The 27487-nt window shown below is 49.1% G+C and overlaps 1 non-coding gene across 1 annotated transcript; it reads left to right on the forward strand.

The window, feature by feature from the left end:
- The first annotated feature begins 19011 nt into the window (after window positions 1-19011).
- Window positions 19012-19073, forward strand: LOC138400422 (U7 small nuclear RNA). The gene has a single exon (XR_011236308.1). It is a non-coding gene; the product is annotated as a U7 small nuclear RNA (small nuclear RNA).
- Window positions 19074-27487: the final 8414 nt, after the last annotated feature.

Raw genomic sequence — 27487 nt, forward strand, 5'->3', positions numbered from 1 at the left:
GGTACATCCAGGCTCAGAAACATACATATAAAATAAAAAGGTCATTCTTGATATAAACACACGTGTAAAATAAAAATATCACTCCAGATATAAAAATCACACTCCAGAGAGAGCTCACCCGCTAGGTGCTACTTAGTTAGATCCCTAACTGGCAGTGTCCGGTGTGGTCTTCCCCGGTTCTGGTTCACATCAGTTTTTCTCATCATTCTCTTCGTGCTTGATCCATTTCCAGCCCCATAAGTTTCACGATATTACAACTGTTTGTTGTTGTCAACAATAGTAGCTGCAGAGATGTCTCATTCTCTCTGACTGCAAAATCCCTTCTCAGCGGCACAAGCTTGACCCGCGGTCCTGTCACTCTGGAGGTTCCTGTTCCATTTGCTACTGCAGGATCCCAGTGAAGCTGAAATGCTGATGTTGTTCTCTGGGAACACTCTTCTTGTGGGAACAGCTCTGCAAATCCTCCTCCATAAATGTCTGTTACAGCTGCAGAAGTCAGAAGATGTTTTATAGACCTCCTTGGTGTTAGGCAGGGAAAAGACACATTCTAGAGTTGAATGGGAGACCCTTCCTCACCCATGGTTCCTTCTTGTGTTCCCTTCCCTTCAAATGCTCCCTTTGTTGGAACAATTAGGGTTAAGAACTGCCCCCATGCTTCTACCGCCCTAGGGTTTTGCAGTGCAGCTGTTTCACATCTGGATCAACTGGGATATCTCTCTGCAGCGGCCCATGTTGTCCCTGGCAAGAAACCAAAGAAGACCCTGAGTCAAATCTCCACTGTGGAAGACTCTGCCACACACCCGAACCCCACAATGATGCATTTGGAGTCCCTTCTTTTTCACTCAGTTGAGTTGCTTCCACCAAAGAAGATGGTTCCTAAAAAGTTGGACATAAGTAAAATTTTTATAAATTGAAAATTTCACAGGGAACCTGCCCTATATGACAAGAATGTATACCTATATTTCTTTGTCCCTAATGGCCTGTGAGCTATTAGAGTCCCTGGCCAGAACCTATATGCTGCTCATCTCTGTAGCCCTTCTGGGCCTAGTGCCCGGTGAAGATCATGGAATTCCTCCAGCTTCTTCAATAATTTCCACTTCCACTAGGACATGCCCATGAGGACACATACCTTCGTTCCTTCTTATTCCCACCCTTTTCCTTTGTAGATCTTGCCTCTCGATAATATTTTGTTGTTGTGGTTAACAATTTCTCCAAGTTCCTTTTTCTCAGGAGCAGTTTCCAGGTTCAGTTACGAATATTCATTGTGTGTCTATAACTGACTGCAAGGGAGGGGGCTGTGCACTATGTAGGTACAAATTTACAGTGGAAACATCGCCCGCCCAGGACCACCTAGAATCTGTTGGGAAAACAAAACGGCTGCTTCGCTGTGTTGCGAGGTATTCCCCAGGGAAGCTGACTGTGGTCTACACAAATCTCCCTGGAGACGGGATACTGACGTAGCCATCAGATCCCAGGCCCTGATCCAGGGTGAGCACCGGAGACTGACTCACACAACCAAGCTCATGAGACGGACGGATTAACATGTCACTAATGCATGAGCTATGGGCCAAAAGAGGACTGTCTAGCATTCCGGAATGTTTGGACCAACAATGCCGCTAGGGCTGTCCACACAGGTGACAATGCCAGTGAAAGGCCGAAGTCAGAGACCGAGCTGGGTCACCCAGTGACTGCCACAGCCACGCTCTCCCCTGCAGGGCCAGGCTGCTGTGGGGACCACGGGCTTACGTCACCTGGTCAGAGACACACGGCTCGGCTGGCTCTGTGGTACGTGTTAAACTCTCTCTTCCACTGACACATTTTCGTATTTAATCTATTAGTACTACTGATTAGCTTACGATCATGTCATTGAGTCTGGCTCCTCCTGCCCCTTTCCTAGGAGGCTTTGTGCCTTTTGCGGTTTTTATCCACATGTACTGCTTTAACTAGCTCAACTCTTGGCCTCTGGACCTGTCTTCCTGTCCCCAGTGGGCCACCTCCCAGGCATGACCTCCATTGTGCCAACTCAACAGAGCAGGCTGAGCTGAGTGCCCAACAAGTGCTGTGGAAGAGCAGAAGGGACAGGCTTCACTTGGCTGATCCGAACAACGTCGAGGAAGGGAATGGAAGGGATGGGATTGGTAGAGGTTTGGGGACATGTTGGAAGAACAGGCAGAAAGAAGAGGGAGATGTATTTAGGTGAGCAGAGACTTGGAGGAAGGCAAAGAGTTGGCAATATTGCCAAGGACAATGTTATAAAGGGGAATCTGGGGAGAAGCAGGTAGAGAGGGGCAGAGCCTAAGGAGTTCATGCAAGGGCAACAGGGAGCCATTGAAGGTTTTGTGGAGGAGTGACACAATCAAAGCATAGCTTTAGGAAAATTGAGCTGGCAGTGGAAGAGGAAGTGCCTGGTTTTAGACAGATTGAGTGCCAAGCAAAGGATCCCCAAAATAGAATTATAAAAAAGTTTTCACAAATATAAAAACCTTTGCCCTAGTTCTCATCTGTCTACTGAGGGAGTTAGTGTTTGTCATAAATGGAATACCAAGAAAAGAGTAATGGAGTAACATTGTGCTGCTACACTAAAAAATAGCGTTAGGCAGCGGGAAATTGTTTTCCAAACCAGACTGTTGTCTAAAGAAAGGATTTTCCAAGTTCCTTTATCCCTTTGGCACATGAGCCTGCAGAGTTCGCCTGTACTGCATGGGAGAGACCCCAGTTCTTCGCTAAAGTAGCTGGAGGCAGGACAAAGGAAGAGGTGACATAGAGAAGTAAAAGGAGAGCAGGAAGGTGTGGGACTCCCCATGTCCTCTGTCCAGGCTTGGACTTGGATGGGGAATGGCAGCACTAAGTAAGTTCAAGGCGATATCAAGGGCAGATGATTGTACCCAGGGGGCCTGCCATGGCAGGATGAGGTGGCCCAGGCAGAAGCTGGGATGGCAACCAGAAAGGAGGGCAAGGGGACAGGACAGGGCAGATGCTCAGGGGGACTACAGCTAGGGAGCCCTATCGAACCCCGACCAAGTCACAGGTGCACCAGCCTCAGACTTCAGCAGGGCAGGAGAAACTCAGGGGGAACAGACCCATCACCCTGGGAGCAGAGGGAGAGAGGACGCCCTTATCCAGCATCCCAAATCTCTGCTGTTGCTGTAAGAAAATGTATGCCCTTCCCTCAAACACTCAGACACCATCTTGGAGCCAAAAGAGGTGAAGGGACAGGCAGCCTTAGAGACTGAGCATTTTTATCCAAGTGAAAGACAATTGCCTAAAGGGACCATTTCAATAAACAGATCAGATCGTGTATAGCAATCATGTTCTTGAACTTGATTGATGACATTATTTTTCCCATCAATCAGTGGGTGGGGGTGGGGAGACCCCAGTAGCTGTGGTCATTGCCCCGAGCTCCTGTCTCCTAATCATTGCCCACCCTGGCTCTGCAGCCCTCTGGCAAGTCCAAGACCTACTCAATATGCTGCCAATAAACCTCTTCTCTACTTCAATTAGCCTGGGTCTGCTTCCCTCGTTTGTGACTAAGAACCCCGCCTGGTTCGATCTTCATTTTTTCCCCTATCAAAGCCTGTCCAAGAGAGAATTGAAATCTATTCCCACTGAGGCCTAAAATTGCCCTCTCTCATTCACGCAAGGATTTACTGTGTACAGTATTCTATTTTCATTATGCATACTCTCATTTGATTTTTTAAGTCAAAGCATTCTCATGTACATACTTTTATTATGTTCAACATAAAGATAAGAAACATAAGGCCCACAGTGGCTCAGTGAATGACCCAGGGTCACACAGCAAATGATTGGGTCTTCTCGCTTAACAATGCTTTGCTATCTTCACTTATCAAGCTACCTCTCACTTTAACATGTTCTATTTGAGGCATTTCAGGACAGCAGGCGATTCACTGGGGATAGGGAGAGGGAACACAGAAGGGCCAAGGTGTCTCAGAAGGAGAAATTAATTGTAGCAAGTAGGCAGTGATTTCTGCCAGCTCAGGGGCAAAGAGGTCTTGGGGGTACACACACGCGCATGCAGGCACACACGCACGCACACTCACCTAGCTGATCTCCTGTCCCTGCTTTTCCATTACAAGGTGCTAAGCCTCATGTGAATTGGTGACAGCCAGCCAGCCGAGCAAAGCGCACCTTTGATGAGCTTCTATTTTTGTGACACTAAGTGTCCCATCCATGTGGACTTGAAAACATAACACCCCAAGGAGAAATGACTCACACATCAGGCCCTGGTGAGGTAAAGGGACCCAAACTGCAGCTTTGTGAGCTTCCTACGGGGGAGCAAAAGGGGGAGCCAAGCCAGTCTCCCTCTGCAGAGCAAACAGCCGCTACCCGCAGGCGAGAGTATCAACCGGCTTTGGAAGAGTTTAGCTATAAAAGCAGGGAAAGTAGCTCCAAAGTGGGTTACAAAGAAATATCAGGTCCCTGAGTCTTCAAGGTAGATCCTTGACATTTTGGGGCTGATTCCGCAAAGACTAGCAGGCCCCCTCCTCTATCTACGCCGCCACCGACAGAGTAACGGCTCCTGGCTGCTGTGACATGACGGGAGGCAACGGCACCACCTTGGTAAGAAGCCAACTTGCCAAAAAGAGAAAAGAAGGAAGCTGAATCTGGCTGAGTGTCTGGATCCAACTACGATTTATGAGCAATGGGGTGGTGCCTTAGATTGGGTTCCGTCAAGAGAAGCACCAGAGGCAAGGATTAGGGGGCAGGCAGTTTATTTGGGAGACGGTCCCAGGAAGGAGAGCTGTGAAAGTAAAACCCAGAAGAAAAGACAATGACACGTGTGTTAATTACAAAGAGTGGGAACCCTTATTCATTTATTTTTTTGAGACAGGGTCTTACTCTGTCACCCAGGCTGGAGTGCAGTGGTGCAATCATAGCTCCTGCAGCCTTGAACTCCAGGGCGGGCTCAAACTAGCCTCCTGCCTCAGCCTCCCAAGTAGCTGGAACTACGGGTGTGCTACTACGACAGGGTAATTTTTTAAAAAACTTTTTTGTAGAGACAGGGTCTCACTGTGTTGCCCAGGCTGGTCTTGAACTCCTGGCCTCAAGCAAGCCTTCTGCCTTGGCCTCCCAAAGTGCTGGGACTATAGGTGTGTGACCACACACCTCCCCCCATTCTGGAGCCTACAGCTGAATTGCCTGTATTAAAACCTTCTTTCTAAACCCCCATCTGAAAAAATCCAATTTGATTTTTGATTCTTAAGATACCCGTACGTTGTATTACCTAATATACTCAAACAGTATATTAGTGTTTTGAGAACACCTAGAAAAAGCAGAACTGGGTGGTCAGGGGTTGAACAGAGAGACGGGAGATAAAGTAGGTGGTACTTTGGGAAGGCGAGAAGTGGGAAAATTGGGCTGGAATGTCACAGGGCCTTGGCATTGGGCCCATGCCTAACAGGAGGGAGGAAACAAGCTTCCAAGATGGGCGGAGGGCCTGTTAGCTTCTGCCCAGCTCTGCATGGAGTCACCCGGAACCCCAGGCCTGTGAGCCAGGGTGCTGGGATGGGCCTCCTGAGAGCACTGTCCAAGACAAAGTGACTGGGAAAAAATGATGACCCAGAGCTCCTTCCATCAAAGACATTCAGGTGACTCTGTCTGTGTGGCCCCCAGACTGGAAGAGTTATCACAATTCAACTCAGTTCAACATTTTTTAACCCTCTGTGTGTCAGGCCACACATGGGCCCTGGGCCTATGGAGACCAAGAGGGCACTGTCTCTTCATCAAGGTCCTTTGTTTATAAGCAACAGGAGCAACGTCTGGATATGGGGTAACTCACAGCGTCAATGGAAAAGCTGACGGACAAAGCTTCAGAGAGGACAGAAGGCCAGGTGCAGTGGCTCATGCCTAGAACCCTAGTATTTTGGGAGGCTGAGGCAGGAGGATCACTTGAGGCCAGGAGTTTGAGACCAGCCTGGGCAACATAGTGAGATTCCATCTCTAAAAAAAAGAGAGTGAGAGAGGGGGGACAGAAACCAGAGGAACTCTATGGACTGGAGGAGCAGCCGGAAGCATGCTTAGTGGCAGATGTGTTACCCCTCAATTAAGAAAGTTTTTAAAAAGGAAAGTTACTGACCACCACATCAGTCAGATGCATGGCTTCGGTCTCTCTGGGTTCTGTCCAGGCGCAGGGCGGCTGAGCACGGCAGGGAGGTACAGGACAGTCCTCTCTTGCTTCGCACTGACTCATCCCAGCATCCCTGAAGCTGCTGACTGTAGCGTCAGCCCCAGGGTAGGTGAACTGGGGTCAGGCCTGTGGTTCTCACTTGAAAGTCCAAGATAATCTGTAAATGGTTTTCTCCCTGGTTTCCATTCCCAGCAGAAGCAGTTCATAAAGAAAAGGTTATCTTGCAGGAGGGGTGACTCAAAACTTGATAATTGATTCTGTTTTGCTGTAAATGCTTTCTAAAAATTCTAAAAACTCTTTAGAACCTTGGAGGGAACCACTCCCATGGCCAGTCATGTCAGGGGGGTCTGGGCACACCCAGGGGTCTCCCAGGGTCCCTTCCTTCCCTCAGAGCCAGGGAAAGCATCTTTGGTGACCACAGTCAGGGTGGGCTTGGATCCTTGGATCCCGTTTTCTTCTGAACTGTGCCTGTGAAGCGCATCCTGGCCCACCCAGCACAGGGAGTTGGAGTTACTCACGCCCAGTCGGCTACTGGAGATAAAAATCAGAACAAAAATTAGAGACGCTTGGGGTTGTGGCCTGTTCGAACAGCTGAGTCACACTTTTCTTCCACTCTGAGCTCAAAGATTGAAAGGAAGACCAGAATCTGAAAGTCATCCAGTGCCACCACCCCACTGCACAGAAACTTGAATTCCGCTGGCCAGCACCCGCCACTGAGTGGCCCAGGCTGTCCTCCAGTGTCTTTGGTGACAAGGAACTCACCACCTTCCAGGGAAGCCTCTGGGGATAACTGAGATCATGAAAGAACTCTTCTGACAGGGAGCTGAAATCTTTCTGCCTGCTTGTTCCTTTTAGGATTCACAGAAAAAAAAATTTTTTTTTTTTGCTCCTCTTTCAACGGACTCTTCAGATACTTGATAATAGCTTTCAGGTCTCCCCAACTCAACTCCCTCCCAGCCCCCCAGCTTTCTCTCCTCCCAGCTGTAGCCCTAGTTCCTTCCAGTACTTTCTGCGACACCTTTCACCCCTCCCCACGCCCTGTCTGCTCCCTTGCACACACCCCCAGCCGTCCTCATCTTAAAGCCCAGAGCAGAAGAGTCCAGTTGTCCAGGGTGAGCACAGTGTGGTTGCTAATATCGCATGACACTTGGCACCACGTAGGTGACAATAAGCACTGTGGAATAAGGGAGAAAAGGGGAGCAGAGGAGCCGGGAGGGAGGGGGAAGGAAAGGAGGGTGGAAAAAAAGGAAGGAGGGAGGCTACTTTCAGCCAATACCTGTTGCTGCTGCGTCTCCCCTTGCCTGGGCTGGGCCGGGCTGTCCCTGTCCCCGGGTGCCCCACTTGCTGCTGTTCAGGGGGCTGGCTCTGGTGGAGTCCTCAGCTCATGCTCCAGGGGCCCTGGGAGAGCAGTGCACAGAGGCAGCTAGGGGAGGCGGCAGCTTCCCAGCCCCGCTCCGCACAGCACCCGGGACTTGAAGCTGGGCCCGGGGAGGGATGCCAAGCTCCAAGCTTGGTTTCTGGAAGCTGCTGGCCCAATGCAGTCAGTGGCTGTCCTGGTTCTAGCTGTGGGACACATGTCACAACTCACCCCTGAACTTTCCTCCACACCACCTGCTAGGGCTGAGAGAAAACAGATGGATGACCAGATGGACAGACAGATGCGTTATAACCTACTCATTGTCTCACTCAGTCTCACTGGGACCTTTATTTTCCCCATTTCGAATATATATAAACTAAGGACCAGAGAGGCTTGCCCCAGGTCCGTCCTAGCATCACGTGGGGAGCGTTATGCTACAGTTGTATACGGTCATACACACAGACCATGAGCTCTGTCTCTCGTAAACCTCTCCTCTCCTCAGTCCTAGCGGGTAGATGTTCTTACTTTACAGAGACAGAAACTGTGGACCAGAGAATTAGGAAAGTGGCCCAAGGGCACATAGCTAGGAAGTGACAGTCTCAAAATTAAAATCCTGGTTGCTCAGGCTGCACCCAAGCTGCGTCCACTTGATTTACATGGGAGGTTTCCTCGCATATAAATAAAACTCCCCATTTAGATAACAATACAAATAATCGGTGTGAAAGTCTGTTCTGTTCTTATGCTAACTCCTTAGTCTGTGGAACTCTGAAAAACAAAGCATTTCACATTTCACCCAATAGAAGCCACGAAAGCACCTCCCATTGTCTTTTCCCTGACGGTGCTCCTTAGAGGAAAACTGATGTGACAGCAAAGATTGGCCCCAAGCATAGAATCTATATGAAAGAACAAATCCTTAAAAAAAAAAAAAAAAAAGGCATTATAAGCAGAATACAAAATTATATGTCCACTGTGATTACCACTGAATGTGAAATGCATATGCATATAGGCAAAGGCTAGAAGGGAAATGCAAGAATTAAATCAGTTCTATGGCAAAAGGATGGTTTATTTTTCTTTCTTAAAAATGTATTTAATGCTTTTATCACATCTGTGCAATAATTTTAAGATTTTGATATAACATGCAGATATTCATCATCTGAAACACAAAAGATCTCCACACAATGGTACAAACCCAAGACACAGCTGCAAAGGTCCCGAGGAGTATTGCTGCTTGGTTGGTCGTGTTTGACCTTGACCAGTCCTGTTAATGGTCACCATAGAGATAGACAAGGAGAGAGAGAGGAGGAAGCCCTCTTTCGACCGGAGCAGTTCTGCTGATTGCTTGTTACTGTAGTAGCATTTTGAATGCAGACTCTTCCCAACATCTCCATTTTTATAGAGTCTTGTCTTTAGATCAGAATCAATTAAATTCTGCTGAGTTCACTGAGCACCTACTATGTGCTGGGCCCCAGAGGTACAAAGAATAGTGGGACAGGTTCCTGCCCTGTGAAAGCTCATATCAGCCTCAGTTCTTGGCAGTTTTTGGCGCTTGTGCAGGAGGAAGCATCATACTCTCCCTCCTCCCACAGCCTGCCCCCTCCACCCCACCTTCCCCTCAAAGAGAGAGGGAGGCCCTCCCTCTGCATTCACCCGCTCACTCTTCAGTGCAGAGTCCACTGCGATGCCCAGTGCACACCCGTTGTGCCTAGCACCCAGACAGTGCCAGACAAGTGCTGGGCATTCAATAGACAGTTTTCAAACCAATCTCACCACTGCCTGGCAGCTGACTCCCACTGCCTGGCTGTGTGTGCCCGCCCCTCCTGTACACCATTCTCAGTAGGGCCGCTGAGGGCAGGCTGGGCCTTATTTCTGTAATGCCAAGCTTGGCATGGGAGTCGCTGCTGGGGGGGCTCAGTCAGGGCCTGTTGAGTTGAAGCAACTTTGCTCATGGTCAGAGGAGGCTCCGCTCTAACTTCAGCAGCTCAGTGGGCATCTGTGACGCTATCCTACTCCTCAGCAGGTCCCCACGGGGGAACTGCGAAAAGAAGCTATGGGAGGGCCTGCACCGTGAATCTAAAGTGCCTCTGGCTTGCCTCCCACCACCTGTCCCCTTCTTTGCTTTCAGATCTTGCCTCCCTGGGTGGGGGGCCAGGGAGTGGGGAGAGGCCGGCCCAGGGCTGGAGGGAAGACCTGCCTGTCAGGGGTGGTCGGGTGAGCAGCCGGCCAGCAGGAAGCCTCTTTCAGGAGGAGATTTATCTACCCTTCTCCTTCTCTCTCTCTCTCTCTCTCTCTCTCAGAAACCAGAAAGTTAAAACCCAAACTACTTCAAAACTTAAAAATAACACAGCCCATAATGTACCTTCTGAGCCCTCTCCAAATCTTGCTGAGTAATTCTCCAGGCTTTTTTTTTGCTTTGCCACTAGATCACTAGATGCACAGGACTGTTAGTAAGTGAGTTGTATGTATCTTATTCTTTTTTTTTTTTTTTTTTTTTTGAGACAGAATCTCACTCTGTTGCCCGGGCTAGAGTGAGTGCCGTGGCGTCAGCCTAGCTCACAGCAACCTCAAACTCCTGGGCTTAAGCGATCCTACTGCCTCAGCCTCCCGAGTAGCTGGGACTACAGGCATGAGCCACCATGCCCGGCTAATTTTTTTTTGTATATATATATTTTAGTTGTCCATATAATTTCTTTCTATTTTTTAGTAGAGACGGGGTCTCACTCTTGCTCAGGCTGGTCTCGAACTCCTGACCTCGAGCGATCCACCCGCCTCGGCCTCCCAGAGTGCTAGGATTACAGGCGTGAGCCACCGCCCCCGGCCTTGTATCTTATTCTTATCCCTAGACTGTGTCACCAACTTCTGGAGAACAGAGGCTGTGTTTTACTTACCTGACTTCCTAGCATAGGGCCTGGCACTGGCCACCTACTGAGCAGCAGGTGCTCAGTGTTTGCCGATTGTATTGAGCATCCACAGTTAGCTCTGCACTGTGCTTCTGAATAGAAAGGGAATGGCGGGCTGGCTGGCTGGATGGATGGTTGGAGGGGTGGATGGATGGTGTGTGGGTAGATAGATGGATGGATGGATGGAAGGGTGAATAGACAGATGGGTGGTTGGATAGATGGATGGATGGATGGAAGGGTGAATAGACAGATGGGTGGATGGATAGATGGATGGATGGATGGAAGGGTGAATAGACAGATGGGTGGTTGGATAGATGGATGGAGGGGTGGATGGATGTATGGATAGATGGATGGATGGGTTAATGGACAGATGGGTGGATGGATGGTAGGTGGGTAGATAGATGGATGGATGGATGGAAGGGTGAATAGGCAGATGGGTGGATGGATGGTGGGCAGAGGGATGGATGGATGAATGGAAAGGTGAATAGACAGATGGGTGCATGGATGGTGGGTGGATGGATAAGTGGATGGAGGGGAGGATGGCTGGATGGGTTCATGGACAGATGGGTGGATGGATGGTGGGTGGAGGGATGGATAGTTGGATGAGTAGATGGATGATGGGTGGATAGTAAGGCAGGGCATCAGGACACAGATGCACAAATTGGGAAATTGGAGGAGAGTATAATCAAGAACTATTTAAAAAGTGGAGAGAAAGGTTTAGGGAAATCAACTAGAGATGAATGCAGTTCCCTGGGGCAAGAAACAGAAGGAGCCATTACCACTCCTAGTCCTGAAGGGGCAAAGGGGACAAATGACCAGCAGAACTCCAAGAGAGGAGCTGAGAGAGAAGAAGCTATGGCAGAGGGAAGCAGCAGATGAGACAGCAGGCAGGGCTCCTCCATCCTCCAATCTGCTGGTGCCACCATTGATGGAACCTAATGAGAAGCTAGAGGGCAAGGGACCTGTTGACGCTTTCTGTACGGGTCAGCCTCCATGGGCACAGTGAGGTGAGGAGGGGTGGGGATAGCCCTGGAGGGGCACAGCACCTGTCTTCTGATCTAGATGCAGGAGAAAGAAGTCTTGGCCTAGGAGTCAAAAAACTTGGGTTCTACTCCCAGGCTTGCCCCTGCCCAGTTGTGTGATCGTGGGTGGGCAAGTCACTGGTCTGCTCTGGACCTCAGTTTCTCCATCTAGAAAATGACAGTCAGACCAGTGATATCCAGGTTCCCTCCAAATCTAACACACTGTCTTCTACTGACACAGGTGAAGATGAAGTAACAAGGCAAAGCTCAGTTTGCCATTAGCCCTCAGGGAAATGCAAATCAAAACCACAATGAGACACTACTTCACACCCACTAGGACTCATCAAAAGACAGCTACATATCAAAAAGACAGATAATGTGTTGATGAGGACGTGGAGAAATTGGAGCCCTTATACACTGCTAGTAGGAATGTTAAATGGGGCAGCTACTTTGGAAAAGTCTGGCAGTTTCTCAAGAGGGTAAACACAGAAGTTACCCCTTGACCCTGAAATTCCGCTGCCAGACATACACCCAAGGGAATGAAAACATATGTCCACACAAAAACTTGTACATGAATGCTCATAGCAGCGTTACGCATAATTCATTACAGATAAACAAGGTGTGGTATATCTACACAATGAAATATCATTAGGCAATAACAAGAAATGAAGTACAACAGAGATAAACCTTGAAGACATTATGCTAAGTGAAAGAGGCCACATATTGCATGATTCCATTTAATATATTATTTGTAGAAAATATGCCAATATATTAATTCAGATATATCTGATAAAATAAATAAATAATAGAGATAAGCATTTATGGACCTTGTATAAATATATATTTGCTTAAAGAATAAGTGAAATACATGAATGAAAACTGAGCAACTAGTCTGAGAAAAAGCTCTGGTGCTGGAGAGAGAAGCCCCAGAGATTGCGTCTTAAGCGCCAGCAGTGGGTGAGGTGGGGTACGCGGCCTCTGGGCTGCCTGGTGGGGGTGTCAGTGGGCACAGAAGGGCTACTGCAGCCCACTCAGCTCCGTGGAGGCATCTTCTGGGTAAGACTCCTCGTGGAGAGGAGACTCCATGCTCACCAAAGAGTTTGAGAGCCAGTGGCCCAGACGGACTCCAACCCCACTTCCTGCTGGGGCTCCCGTGATTGTAGCTGGTAGCCACTCATCCTCCACCAAGGACAAAGTCAAGAGCGGCTAGTCACTGCCACTCTGCCATTTGCTTCAACTGCCCCTCATGGACAGCCACACATGGACTCCAGTTCCCAAAGCAACCTCACCCCCAGAATACAGCTGAAGGAGCCCTGACTCAGCCGCATCTTCCAAGCCCAGCACATTTGCTTAAACACCTCTAGCAAGTGTACATGAAAAGGGAGGTGCCAGGTACTGGGGGAGACGGAACAATCGGGATACACAGAAAGCACTTTGGGGCCGTGCAGCCCCGGGAGAAGGGGCGGAGTGGGTGGAGCTGTCCCTGGGCCGACCAGTGATTGCTGATCTCCATCTGGTCTCTGCTGTGTTGCCAAGTGTCAGGACAATGCTAACACCTCAAAGGTGTGAGCTCATTGTATCTTTGCGGGTGCCCTGGGAGGCAAGTCTAGTTTCCAGATGAGGAGGTTTAGGTGTGAAAGGAGTGGTGATGTGGGTGCAGTCGGTGGCAGGGCGGAGCCAGGAACTCCTGTGGGCATAGCGGCGCTCCATCTGCCCTTGCCGCATGCTGCCGCAGGGCCCAGGCCGAGCCACTGAGCCGAGAGAGGCTGCCATCTGCAGCACCCACCAGACCTCCTCAATGTCTGCTGTCCCTGAGTCACGGGTCAGGAGGAGGGCCTTCCATAAAGGCCTCCAAGCAGGCCTCCTTGGGAGCTGTCAGTCGCTGTTGCACCTGGCAAGGGAGGAATTCAGGTGTATGTCACACTACAGCTCACCTCAATTCAGACTAGCCACATTTCCAGCTTTCAATAGCCACATGTGGTTAGTGGCTACCATGTTAGTGCATTTTGATATCCGTTTTAAAAATAAAGGCTCAGAAAAAGCAAGTAACCTTCCCACAGTCACATAACTAGTAACTGGTAGAGTTGAGATGTGAACTTTGTCTGTCTGACACCAAACCTGGGCATTGCCCACTACCCCACATGACTAGGCCCTCAGGGTGAGCACGGCTGGGCAGAGGGGCTGCCTGCTGACTTCCAGCCTGGCCTCCTGGTTATGGAGGTGGCACCCTGGGCATGGGGAGCTTGGCTGGAGAGGCAAGAAGGTGCAGTCACAGTGTCCAGCAGGGAGGAATTGTACATGAGCAGCCTAGGAGGCCCTAAGGACTGTAGCTATAGCCTGGCGACAATCAGCCACCTGCCCGTTGTCTCTGTCTCGGCAAATCCCACCCGGATGCAGGTCCCAGCACTTCTCAGGAAAGCCAGGAACACAGTTTCTAATGTCTCGATATTTGCTGTCTCTGCAAACCAATAAGGCTGCAGCCTGCAAAGAATGCTGATGGAATTGATGGCATCTGAGGGTGACTTTGAGAAAGAACAGGAGCGGTCCTGAAACCAGTCATTCAATGACAGGGACATCAGTGAGAGAACCAGAGGGGAATCAACACCCCGAAGGTGAATCGTTCGCAAACTGGAACCACTATCGAGCAAGTGACAGGCAGGCCTCAAAAGCGGGCTTCTGTGGGAACGTGGAAGGAGGCCTGGGGCCACAAGCACCCCCACCCCCGGCTTTTTTTCAGATCGAGAATTCTGCTTGTGCTTGTGCACATGTAGTGGAAGTCTCTTCAACAAGCCATAGGTTCCTCTGATTTCTGACCTTCAAAAGAGATTCTGGATTCCTTTGTCTGAGTATCATTTCATGGCCCACCTCAGCGCTAAATAACTAAGAAAAGGTTTCAACTTGGAAGGGCTTGCTGTGCACACACAATGCAGGAAACTGGGACAGGACCCAGGGCTGGGAAATTTGGAGATCTGGATTCAAGGCTTAATTCTGTCTCTAACCAATTGGAAGCTCATAGATACCACATTTAACTAGTCTGGGCTTCAGTTTCCTCCTCTATAAAATGGGTCCAGACTGTGTGTGGTGACCGAGATGTGCCCGTGACTTAGTGAAAGAAATGAACAGGGATTGCTGGGAAGATCAGAAGAAAAATATCTTGCAAATAGAAAGAGCTCGATACGTAATTGTAAACTGAATGAATACAACAGGTAAATTCCAGGTCTCTCTGCAGAGACGAGATGTTTGCCATCTTTTTGTGTTCTCACTCCTGCCTGCCTCCTCTGCCGTCTCCACTCTCCCTGCCTAGTGCTCCAAGTTCCCAACATTATCACTCTGCCTGTCACCTCCTGAGCATGCTGTTTTCCATGTATGACTGTGTCTTTGCATGTGCTGTTCCCTCTACCTGGAATTCCCTTCCACCCCACACTGGCATACCTAACCCTTACTTATTCTTTAAAACCCAAGTTAGGTGTCATTTCCTCCTGACCTTCCTTCCTCCGTGTGACATGTATGTTTCCATTCCTAATCAGCACTGGTCTCTTCCTCTTTGGGGCTGCCTTACCATTGTGGACAACCTTTTCCTCTGTCTGTACTGAATTGTACAGTAATGGATTTTTATCCCAGCCCCACTGAACTGGGAGCTCCCCAAGGGCAGGGGCTCCTTATTCTTCTTTGTGGCCCCAGCCTGGGACAGTGCTCAGGAAGGTGGGTACAGCTCTAACATGCCCCACAGCACCTGGTTTCTCTGAGGAGGCTAGAGGATGTGCCGGACACCCCATCTGGGGAGGTCCCTTCCCCTTCCCTTAAGCTCTGGCATTGGTCCCCTGAAGGGTCCAGGCTTTCCTATCCCCAGGAGATCCCTTCCCTGAATACTCCCCCTGAGATACGTTCTTCCCTGCACTTAAACATGATCACAGGGGCTGGCTGGTGGCAGCAGCCGGGTGAGAAACCCTCTGCAGCCAGGACGCACCAAGGTCACTCTCCAGTCCCGGCTCTGCCCTCACTTGCACTCCTCCCTCCGCGGCTGCCCCGCCCATACAGCGTTACAGCAAGTGTTACAGCGGGTGGTCCCGAGGACAAACCGAGCGGCACACGGAGGGTTGGAGAGTCAAGGTTTATTCGCCAGCGGGCTCAGAGGGGTCTCGCCACCAAATTCTGAGCCCTGTCTACCCAATTTTTCCCACTTTTATTAAGTTGGGGTGGTCTGAGGGGTGGGGGGTCTCAGGTGACTAATGCCTGCCAGGTAACAGGCTAGTTGATATGTCAGGTAATAGGTTAGTATTATGTTGATGACCAGGTAATAGGTTAGTGTTATGCTGATGCACCAGGTAATAGATTAGTTGATGGGCCAGGTGATAGGTTAGTGTTATGCTGATTTGGGTCTTCCGTGAGGGGTGGGGGTCTCAGGTGGCTGCTGTGCCAAGTAATCGATGGCGGTTTTCCTTTTCAACAGCAGCCCCCGCACCAGAGCACTGGGGGGGCTGGATTGCCCCGGGCTCCCCTCTCCTTCCCTCTTGCTCTCTTTCTCCTTTGAGCAAACATTTGTGGACAACTTACCAGGGGGGGCCAGCTACTCAGCTAGGTTTCTGGGATACGGAAGCCAGTGTCACCGGTCTGCCTTGGGAGAGTTCTTGTGCTAGTGGGAGGGAACCTAGAGCTGGGAGAGAGCACGAAATGCAATGCTGAGGTTTAGCAGGTACAAGTGTGCAATGAGGGAGCAGGGCAAGGGCAGGCACTGCAGGTGGTGCCCTGCTTGGGCCCTCACTGAGGAGGGGACAGAGTCTCAAAGAGAGCCTGTACCCTCCGGCCCGACCTTCGCAGGGTGTTGGGTATCTGGGTGTCTCTTCCTGAACCTTGCAAAGGCACCATGGGGTGAGTGGCAGCCCCTAGGGTCAGGATAGTTCGGAAAAGAGTCAGGGAAACTTTAAAAGAGGAGGACTTTGGTCTTAAAGGATGAGCAGATCCTTGTCAGTAACAAAGGAAGCAGGACATTCCCGGTAGAGGGAAGAGCAAGACACTGGGAGGGAGGCGGGCAAAGGAGGGGGCCCGAGTGCAGAGGGCAGAGGCAGACAAGGGCCAGACCACGGCCTGATGCCACACGTAGGGGTCTGGGCTTATCCTGACAGGGGCGGAGAGCCGTGGAAGGGGGTTAAATGTGGGAGCGACATCCTCCTCTTCTCCCTGTAATATTATATCTGCCACAACCTCTCAGCTCTCGGCAGGTAGAGGCTTTGCTTCTCATGAACACCACTCAAGGGCTGTTTTATGGGTTTCTCAGCCTCCTGCTACCACATCCGAAGCGTTAACCCTTAACAGCCGCCAACTTCACTGCCCTAAAGCATCACTGCAACTCTCTAGTGTTCCGGATCCAAACCCAGCGCCCAGGAGTGAGAGCCAAAATAACCACCCACCCAACTGGCCCAGCAGGAGCAGCGGAGCTGGATCCCCACCCCGCCCCCACCCCCAGGGCCGGGCCAGGCGTTAACCCTTGTGTTGCTGGGTCAGGTGTGGAGAGTCTACAGGATGCCAGAGAAGGAATGGGACCAACAGGGGACATTCATGAGGCTTGAGGGCAACAACTATTTCCTCACGGGAGCAGATGGATTTCCCACACAACTGTGGGGGCGGCCCTCTGATATCGGTCCCTAGGTCCCTAGATCCTTCAGCAACAACAGTGAGGACCCTGGTCTGAGTGAAGCAGAGTTCGGATTAGACTAAACAAGACTTAGACCTGGAAGGAACTTTTGTTGGTCAGAAATGTTCTTCCATGCTAACGAACAGAACAACTCTGCGTTTGAAATTCTGGTCGAAGATGAAACTCCCTTGCAAAGAACTCTGGAGTGTGTGATGGTTTTCTTGCCTGAACTTTTTCGCAAAAGCTGTCAGGGGCCTAGAATTTTGCACCAGGAAATGTAGGCAAATACTTGCCATCATCAGAAACCAGCAAAACTGATCACAGTGTGAAGGGCATGTGTGAAAAGGGTCTCTGGTGAAGCGCTGATCCCTCATCGCCAGCTGAACACACACCTCTCGATCACTGGTTGGTCACCCTGGAATCCAGGAAGACACCAGTGAATGCAGCCAGTGTGTCCCTACCCACAGCAGCCCCAAATGGCGTCTCACTTGCTCGAATCAAAAAATCAGACCTGGCAGTGACTCAGGTGGAGTTTCTGAGGTTAATGGTCTATAATGAATAATTTTTGCTACAAAAGATGCCTGAAATTAATATTTATTGAATACCTGCTATGTGTTCAACACTATGTTAGGTGCTGGGAGAGACACAAACATAGTCTCTACCTCAAGTTGGGGAACTACCATGGCACGTGGTGGACAAAAAACTGCTTTTCAACCACACTGAAAAATGTAAGGACCTGAAAAGTAAACTGTACAGGGTGAAATAGACCCTCAAGCCTCACAGCCAAAGTGCCTTCAGAATAGATGATGTTTAACTTCAACGACCAAGTTTTTTTGTTTGTTTTTTTTAATTTTTAATTATTATGGGTACATGATAGTTGTATATCTTTATAGGGTACATGTGATATATTACTTTGACAAAAGTATACAACGTGTATTAATGAAATCAGCATAATTGGAGTCTCCATCACCTCAAGTTTTATCACTTCTTTGTGTTAGGAACATTCCAATTCCACTCTTTTAGTTATTTGAAAATATACCATAACTTATTATTGACTATAGTCATCTTCTTGTTGTGCTATCAATATTGTTCATTTTATCTAGCTATCTAATTATATTTTTGCACCCATTAACCATCCCCAGTTTATCCCTCTTCCCAGCCTTTAGTAAACATCATTCTACTCTCTGTCTTCATGAGATCAATTGTTTTAATATTTAGCTTCCACATATAGTGAGGACATGCAAGATTTGTCTTTCTGTGCTTGGCTTGTTTCACTTAACATAATGTTCTCCAGTTCCATCCACACTGTTGCAAATGACAAGATTTCATTCTTTTTTATGGCTGAATAATATTCCATTGTGTATATGTACCATGTTTTCTTTATCTATTCATGTGTTCATGGGCACGAAGGTGGATTCCGAATCTTTGCTGTTGTGAATAGTGCTGCAATAAACATGGGCGTGCAGGTGTCTTTTGGACATACTGACTTCCTTCCCTTTGGATATATGCCCAGCAGCGGGATTGCTGGGTCATATGGTGGTTCTGTTTTTGGTTTTTTGAGGAACCACCATACTGTTTTCCATAGTGGTTACACTAATTTACATTCCCGCCAACAGTGTTTGAGGGTTTTCCTTTCTCCACATCCTTGCCAGCATCGCTATTGCCTGCCTTTTTGATAAAAGCCATTTTAACTGGGGTGAGATGATATCTCATTGTATTACAGTTTTGATTTGCATTTCTCTGATGACTAATATTGTTGAGGATTTTTTCATATACCTGTTGCCCATTTGTATGCCTTCTTTTGAGAAATGTCTATTCAGATCAATGAGCAATTTTTAAAAGCACCTTAAAACTTTTTCTATCAACAAATATTTGACTCTCTAATCAATCAGTCAATTGTGTACATCCAGCCCTGTGGATTTTGCCTACAAAGCAAATGATTTAAAACCACACACTGTAAGTGTTACAGCTCTTTAAGAATTTGTCTAGCAGGTTTTCTGGTCCTCACCGGAAGACCCTGAAAAAGAAAAAAAACAAAACACAAAAAACTAAACACTGTAAAGAAGAAAAATGCAGGGAGATCCTAGCCCTAGGGGAACTGTCCAGGCTTGAGCCATTTCCTACTGCGTGAGCTTTCAAGATGCCTCTGACCCGTGTATCACTCACCCTCGCACCCGTGAGTCTCTCCTCAGTCCGGGGAGTTCACGTGCAGCCCACTCTGTCTGGGATGTCTGCCCTGAACCTGCTCACACATCAGCCTCCTCAGACCTCAGTGCGTCCCTCGGCCCTGTCAGCCTGGCCTCTCACAGGGTAAGTCCCATAATCTGAGGCTCTAGACAATGCCCCGTACCCAGAACATACCTTTCAAAGGGGCCCCCCAAGGGGAGGCTCGGAGAGGGGCAGGGGAGCTGCACGGGAGGGGTCTGGAGTCTGACAGAGGAGACAGAGGAGGGGCCTCGCTCCCCTCCGCCTCCTGCGCTCCCAGCGCCAGGGACTTGGGTGGAAAGGACCTGTGGGTCGGAAAGGAAACAGCACAGCTGCCGAGGGTGACTGGGCAGGGTGATCTGGGACCAGAGCAAGCTGGGAGAAGAAGTGAGAAGGGAAGAAAATGAGGCTGGCAGAAACATCCTGCTGAGCAAAAGCTGAGGCCGAGTCTCCGGGAGGGGCAGGCCCTGCAGGGGAGTGGGACATCTTCAGAACAACACGGAACAGGCAATTCCAAATCCCTCTGGAGAAGGACTGCAGAGCACAGGGTGTGAGGGCTGAATGAGTCCTTGGAGATAATGACGATGATCGCTGTCATCGTAACAAACAACGGCAGCCAACGTGAACTGAGAACTTCCTGTGGCTCAGACGCTCTCCACAGTGCTTTATAGGAGCATCTCCTTTAATCCTACAGCCACTTTGCTAAAGAGGAAACAGAGATGCGGGAGGTTAACAAACTCGCCCAGGGTCACAGAGCTGCTGAATGGCAGAAGGGGGCTGGAACCCAGGTCTTCTGAGATCTGCTCCAGACCCCAGGAATAGTCAGCTGTCTTTTGAATGCAAGCTTCCGATAATTTTTCTTAGCACAGAAACTGTTCTGAATTGCCATTGCACATTTAATGTCTGTAAACTACTCTTGTAAATGATTTCTCTTTTATAAAATGGAAAAAAGCATGCAATGATCAAATCTGCCCCAAAGTCCTCTCACACATATTACAGTAATGATATAGGAGGATGTACTTTGCCATCTAAATAGGTTGTAATTTTAAAATATTTGTGAGCTGATAGGGTCAGAAGATTATTGAAAAATCAATTTTGTAAAATCATAATCTTCTCCCTTCTTCAAGCAAGAAGGGGTATGAAGGTCAATATAGCGAAAATAAAGTAGAAAAAGATGCCTTGGGGCTGAGTTCAGTGGCTTATGTGTATAATCCCAGCACTTTGGGAAGCCGATCTGGGAGGATAATTTGAGGCCAGGAGTTCAAGACCAGCCTGGGCAACATAGCAAGACCCAGTCTCTACAAAAAATAAAAAAAAAAAACTAGCCAGGCATGGTGGCACACGTCAAGTACCAGCTACTGGAGAGGCTGAGGCAGGATTGTTCTGGGAATTTGAGGCTGCAGTGAGCTGTGATCACACCATTGCAATGCAGCCTGGGCAAAAGAGTAAGATCCTTTCTCTAAACAAAACAAAACAAAAAACAAACAAAGCAAAGAAAAAGACGCTTTGGAGTGACCTTAGCTGCCTCCCGACTCCTATGTCTAACCCGTGTCTCTGAAATATCTCTCCTCCTTCCCCCCACTCCCCGTCACCATTGCCTCCATTGTGCCACCCTCAGCTCTTCTGGAGTTCTCTGCAACTGCTTCCTACCCCAGGTCCTCCAACCTAGCCTTCACAGTGTAGCCAGAGGGATTCTTCTAAGAAATCCTATCAGGCGGCTCTCTGGCTTAGAAGCATCTGACAGTAGAGACAGAAAGCAGGAAGGTGGCGGTTGCCAGGGGCTGGGGGGACAGAGAACAGGGAATTGGTGTTTAATGGATCAGAGTTTCAATTTTGCAAGATAAAAGGAGGTCTGGAGATGGATGGTGGTGATGGTTGCACAACATTATGAATGTACTTAATGCCACTGGATGTACACTTAAAAACGGTTGAAATGGTAAATGTTATAAGTATTTATCACAATAAAAAATAAAAAGTATCTGATGATTCCTACTGTTCCCAGGATACAATATTGGCTCCTCAGGGATACAGCCAAGGGTCTTCAGAATGTGGTCCCGTCTTCGTTAGCAGCCTTGTCTCCTGCCTGACTGATCTGCTACCAAACACTGCATGCCTTCTCCGGCCGTGCTGTCCCTACCTCTAGCATGCACTTCTCTTCTGCTCAATGGCTAAGAGCGTCTTAATCTTAAGACCCATTTAAACCGAGCCAGAGCCACCTCTTCCTCAAAGTTCACATCGCCACGTACCTGGCAATCACTGTGACCTTCTCCAAGGCATAGCTGTGTCTTTGTCCTTTTGGTCTCCCCAAGGCCTACTCAGTAAATATTTGTTAAGTGTTTAATGAATAAGATTTTTGTCCCTATCCTGGGGAAGCTTGACAAGACCTACATGAATGACTACACAAATGGCAAATGGCTAAAAAGTGTGATGCATTCTAGAAGTAGAATAGCGTCTTCAACAAGGGTCTTGGAGGAGGTCAAATTTGAGCTGGGAATAGCCTTCCAGGTAGGGACATCAATGGCAGCAGAGCTCCCCACACCTTTTCCAGAGAAAGAAAAAATTGGATCCAAGCTAAGTCTTTTCCCAGGTTCCAGCTTTTGCTCACTCTCCCTGGCTTTTGCTTTATTCCACTGTGTGGACTGAAAGTCCAGGTATAATTGCAGGGGACGTGTGCTGTTTTCAGGCTGCCCAGCCTCTAAAGCCACTCCTTTGTTGGAGGAATTTCCTACTTTAGGAATCTTAGAGGGAGGTGGAGCCCACCTTCCTCTTTGAAAGGTGTACATTCCAGATACCTACTTTCCTAGCTTAACTCCTACCTAGGTGTGCACATGTGACTCAGGCGTGGTGGGGCACAATAACCAGGATTTTGAACCTGGAGTGACCCACAGAAGCAGGGATTGTGGAGGATTCCTTCTGGGGGCAGTGGATTTCAACGAGGATGGAGCATTCGGGCGGGGTCCAGGGTTTGTGGTGCAGCGTCTGGTGCCCAGGAGTCAGGACGGCATGGTCTGACATCTGCTGTCCAGTGGCAGAAGCAACAGGGACCTCTCTGGGTGAGGTCTATGGGGTGACCTTGGCCATGGTTCTAGCTGCACACCCTCCCAGTGCCTGCTCATTCTCTAGGCCTGGTTCACAAGTCTTCCCCCAATCGGTAAGAAGTAATAGTCTTATGTTTAAGCCAACTAGAGTTGGTTTCCGTTATTTGCCACGAGGACTCTGATACGGTAATTAATACCGACCAAGGTGGGCCCCTGGTCTTCAAGAAGGGGAAAGAAAATATGCATTTTCTGAGCACCTACTAAGTGCTTTGTAGTGTTGTGAAAATTTTAGCTAACATACCTGGATGTGCTTTTTTCACGGCGGCTCTAAGGACCCTGGAGTGGTGGTCTCATCTGGGCTGGCCAGACCTCTGAGAGCAGAGGGGCTGCCAAACCCCTGCCTCGTCACCATCTTTCCATACTGAGCTTCAGGATCAGCCTTCTGACCCCCAGCTCTTGCAGGGGATGCCCATATGGCAGACACAACTTTTAGTCAAGGACCCAAGACTGCCTGCTTTGGCCTGATGAGCTAAATTCTCATTTCACTGACATGCTGTATTCTTTATTTTAATCTCTCTCATTTGGTCTTGCCTTCTGGATCTGGCTGTAGGTCTGGCTTAAGAAATGACAAGTTGCTGCCTTCTCCTCGCTATTTCAGGAAGTTTGTGCGACAGTTGTAGCAGCTGCTGCTACTGGACTCTGAACACATTCCAGCAATTGCCAGCTGTGCAATCCTTCAGAGTGAGGCGGGCTGTATCAGTCTGGCTGGCTGCACCCCTGACTTTCAGAACCATGAGCAGGGAGCGTGGCTGGGATCATTTGCTCATTAACATTGATTATGGCAATTGCTGTCCCAGGGAGAGAGCACCTCATGGCGTATTAATAGCTGAGCAGGGTGGTGACAACTCCTTTTGATGGAACAAGCTTTTATGTATTTCTGTTTAGATGTATGAGGCCCCCAAATTTCTTACCTGGGCTTACCCTGGTTTAAGGAAATCCAGAAAAGAAGTTGTCAAAATAAATCAGAGAGATTGTTCACATTCAGAAGTGTTCTTTCCTCTGCAAAATGTTTCTTCACTGGGTTCTCTGAATTGCCAGGCCTTCTGGTGCAGTTGGGAGTGTGTTTACAGAACTGGACGTGACTGAGGGAAGCTGGGCGGTTGGGGACTGCCTGGATCTTCCAGCTCCTCCCAGCTAGAGTCACGAGTCACGGGGGCCTCCAGCTGTGGGCTGGACCCCGGCCAGGGCCTGAAGCTGTCCTGACCAGCAGCCCCAGCTCACCCTGTCCTCTAGGCACTGGGTGCTGGCCTGTGACTCCTCTTGCCATCCTTTGTTAATTCACCCACTCGGTCATCCCTTTCTTGGTCCCCCATGTGTCTGCCAAGCACCTGCTAGGCACTGGGCCTGCTCAAGCGAGTCATGCACACAAGTGCCTGAGAGAAGTGACATCAAGTATGCTGCCTGCTTGGGGAGCACAGGACAGGGGGTGCTCACCTAGCCGAGCGGGGCGAGGAGCCCAAGGACACCCTGGGGAAGGGAGTGTCATTTCTGCTGAGACTGGAGAGAGGAGCAGGTAGCCAGGCGGAGATGTGAGGAAAGAGGGAACAGCAAGGGCAAAGCCCAGAAGAGTCCGAAGCATGGTGGCGGGGGCGGGGGGGGGGGAGGGGAGGATTCTTTACCAGTGTTACCTCACTGAGTCTTCATAACAACCCTGTGGGGTAGGGATTATTACCATCATCATCCGCATTTTACAAATGGGGAAGTCGAGGCACAGAGCGGCCAGGTAACCTGCCCAAGATCACATATCTAGTGAGTAGTGGAGCCGTGATCGGAATCCAGGGCACCTGGCTCCTGAGTGCAGTCACCATGCTGAGCTGCAGCTGAATAAGGGAGAAGGGTTTTAAGTGGCAAAGCAATGTGAAGGACAGACTTGCATTTTCCACAAAGTTGCCACCCTCAAAAAAAAGGGGGGCCAGCAGGTAGCCCAGCCAGTCTCCCCAGCACGGCCTGGCTTGGTCAAGTGCCCATGCGTGGGGCGGCTGAGCCGGTTACGGCACAGGAGCTGGAGGGGTAGAAGGGGCTCCTCCTCCCCTAGCTAGGCTAGGGGCAGGTGCCTAGCTCTTCTGGGTGCTCGCCTTCCCATGTTTCGTCCAGAGCCAACTTCTTGGGGTTCAGCCCCGTCCAAAGGCAACTCCAACACAGGGAGGAGCAGCTGTGGCTTCCTCCCCTTCCCAGAGGCCTCTCCACTGGGGCAGCAGGAAGGGTGGAAGTGCAGGCTGTCACATCTTGGTGGCTCTCCCGTCTTCCCAGAGAGGTTCCTTTCGCCCTGTAGCCTTCTGAGGCCTGAAATCTCTGCAATCGCTGCAGCCCACACTCATGTTTCCTTCTTCAACTCCCATAGCACTTTCTGTGAGAGGCACACAATCACCTCCTGTGTGCATTGTTCTCTAGCTGTGTTTTGTTCATTCATCCATTCAACTATCCGAAATTGTCTGGGCATGAGTCATAACTGCGGAGATGGTTATGTACCAAAATTAAAAAAAAAAAAATCCCAACATTCTGGATGTTAAAAAAAAAAAAAAAAGTAGTAGGTATATGTCTGACTTCTTCAACAAAAAATATGAGAACACAATGAAGATTTTTTTTGTGATGATTAAGGCTCATGGCTCCATACCTAGGTTCTGCCTGAGACATACGGGCTGAGTGTCCCTACACAACTGGCTCTGGCCTCTTCAGCTTTTTCATTAACTCTTTGTGGGTTTTCTGTCTCTGCCCTGTCAACTGATTGCCTTACATAGAGCGTAGAAGTGGACTGGATCCCAGGGCAACCCAGGGAGCAGGTCTGGGCTGGCCCCACAGCCCTGGCTCTCCTCTGCTCAGAGTCCTCTGCCAAGAGACCCTCAGGAGTCCTTCTGCTCCTGCCTTCTAAGTAGCCACTTCTGGGCCACTGTGGGCTGGGAAACCAGGTGACTGAGCATTTCAGAACTGAAAAGAAAGGGGACCTTCCCTGCCCTCAGTGACTTCCAGGTTAGGCTCCCACCTTTGTGCTTTTGGTCAAGCTTCTTGTAGGCATGGACTGTGTCTTCATCATTCTGGAAACCTCAGCCCTGAGGACGGTGTCTGGCGCATGGTGGACCCTTAAATATTTTACTGAGTGACTTAACAGGAAATCTGAGTTAGGGCTTGGGGACCTTCTGTGCCAGCTTCAAGAGTCTGTGTGTGCTCTTCAGATACAATCCTGTCTTTATGGAATATCTGCTGAGGACACAGCTGTGCTCTGTGTGCTTTACTTTTGTGGGTTCACCACTATTCTAGTGACTCTGTACATGGTTGGGCATGTAGTAAGCACATAGTGCCTGCCAACAGCCAGTGTAACTGGAAATGTGTCCCCTTGATGGCCTGGATCCACTCTCAGAATAAACCTTCACAGGACAGAGATAAGATGTAACTTTGCCCATGGGGAGGTCACAGTCTGACGGTGGAGGTGGGAGAGAAACATGTCAACAATAAAGAGAGTAGGCAAAGGACACAGAGGCACCACTCACTGCAGTTATGTTGAGTGTAAAAACAGAGCCTTCCATGTGAAAATAAAATCAGTCGATGACTCACCAATAGATATATACTTAGCCACCTACCAGTCTCAAATAACTAAACATTGTTCCCTGGCCAGCGAACATTGGAGCCTCTATCTTCCATTGCAAGGAGCACAGAGTCTTGTTTGTTGAAATCAGACAGACCTGTTTTTGAATCTTAACTCTAGAGCTTACCAATTTGGATAGGTAATTCAACCTCTCTGAGCATCTGTTTAGTCAGCTACACAGCAGGGATTACGTACCTAACTTTACCAAGTTGCTGGGGGGGCACTAGGCATAAAAGATCAAAAAAGAAAATCCTCAACCTCAATAAGCCCATGGTCTGGCAAGGGAGACAGGTGAGACTGGTATGTCACGGACACACATTTAAAGCTATTAAAAGACATCCATATCATTTGTTGAGGAAAGAAAAAGTATTGAATACTTCCAGTATTGACTGAATATTTCAGTATTGGCTGAATGTATTAGGGTTTTCCAAAGAAACGGAATGAAGAGAATATATGTGTATGTGTATGTGTATGTGTGTGCATATGTGTGTGTGTGTGTGTGTGCGCGCGCTGCGCGCGCGCGCACGCGTGTGTGTATGGGGGGAGAGAGAGGGAGAGAAGGATTTGGCTCACATAGTCATGGAGGCTGGGAAATCTGAAATCTTCAGGCCAGCAGGCTGAGGACCCAGGGGAGCTCGTGTTCCATTCCGAGCCTGAAGGCTGTCTGCTGCAGAACCAGGAAGCGGCGATATTGCAGATGAAGTCCAGTCCGAAGGCAGTCTGCTGGAGAATTTTCTCTTGCTCAAAGGAGGCTGGTCTTTTTGCTTTATTCAGGCCTTTGACTGACCAGGTAAGGCCCACCCACCTTAGGGAGGGCAACTTGCTTACTCCAAGTCCACTGATTGAAATGTTAATCTCATCCAAAAATGCCCTCACAGAAACACCCAAAATAATGTTTGATTAAATATCGGGGCACTGTGAGCCAGCCAAGTTGACGCATAAAATTAACCATCGCACTGAACGAAGTGAGTCAAGTTCCAAAGCCAGGGAATGGGCAGAGAGACTGGCTGACCAGCGTTCCTGATTTCCCCACCTGTCCTGACTCTGCAGGAGTCATTCGGCACCTCCAGGTGGGGTGCACACTGTGGGCAACTCTTTTAAGTGCCCACTGCACAGAAGCACAGATAATACTTATATGGGAAATTTGGGTGGAAAGTTCAACTCAAATGTTGGTCAGTAGAATTGCTCCCATATGGGAGGAGAGGAAGAACTTTCTCTCTGATGATCCACTGCCCGGGGCAAATAAACCACTGCAACAACTTATGACAGTAAACTCAACCAGGAGGAATCATTCATTCTGAAATGTACACTGAATACAGCCTTTTTGCAGACCGTTAACTCCACTAATTACAACAATGATTCAAGACATAAGCATTCACTAAGATTTTATAAGGCTCTAAGGCTCTTTGCAGCAAGACAGGCATCCCCCCTTCCCCCATGCTTCACCCCCAAGCAGAGGCAAAGAAGCAGAAAAAAACTGCCACTTACTGAACACTTGCTATATACTCAGCCCTTTCTTATGTGTTAGCTCATTTAATCTCCACGACAGCT

The sequence above is a fragment of the Eulemur rufifrons genome, chromosome 19 (assembly GCF_041146395.1).
Source record: "Eulemur rufifrons isolate Redbay chromosome 19, OSU_ERuf_1, whole genome shotgun sequence".
Classification (NCBI taxonomy): domain Eukaryota; kingdom Metazoa; phylum Chordata; class Mammalia; order Primates; family Lemuridae; genus Eulemur; species Eulemur rufifrons.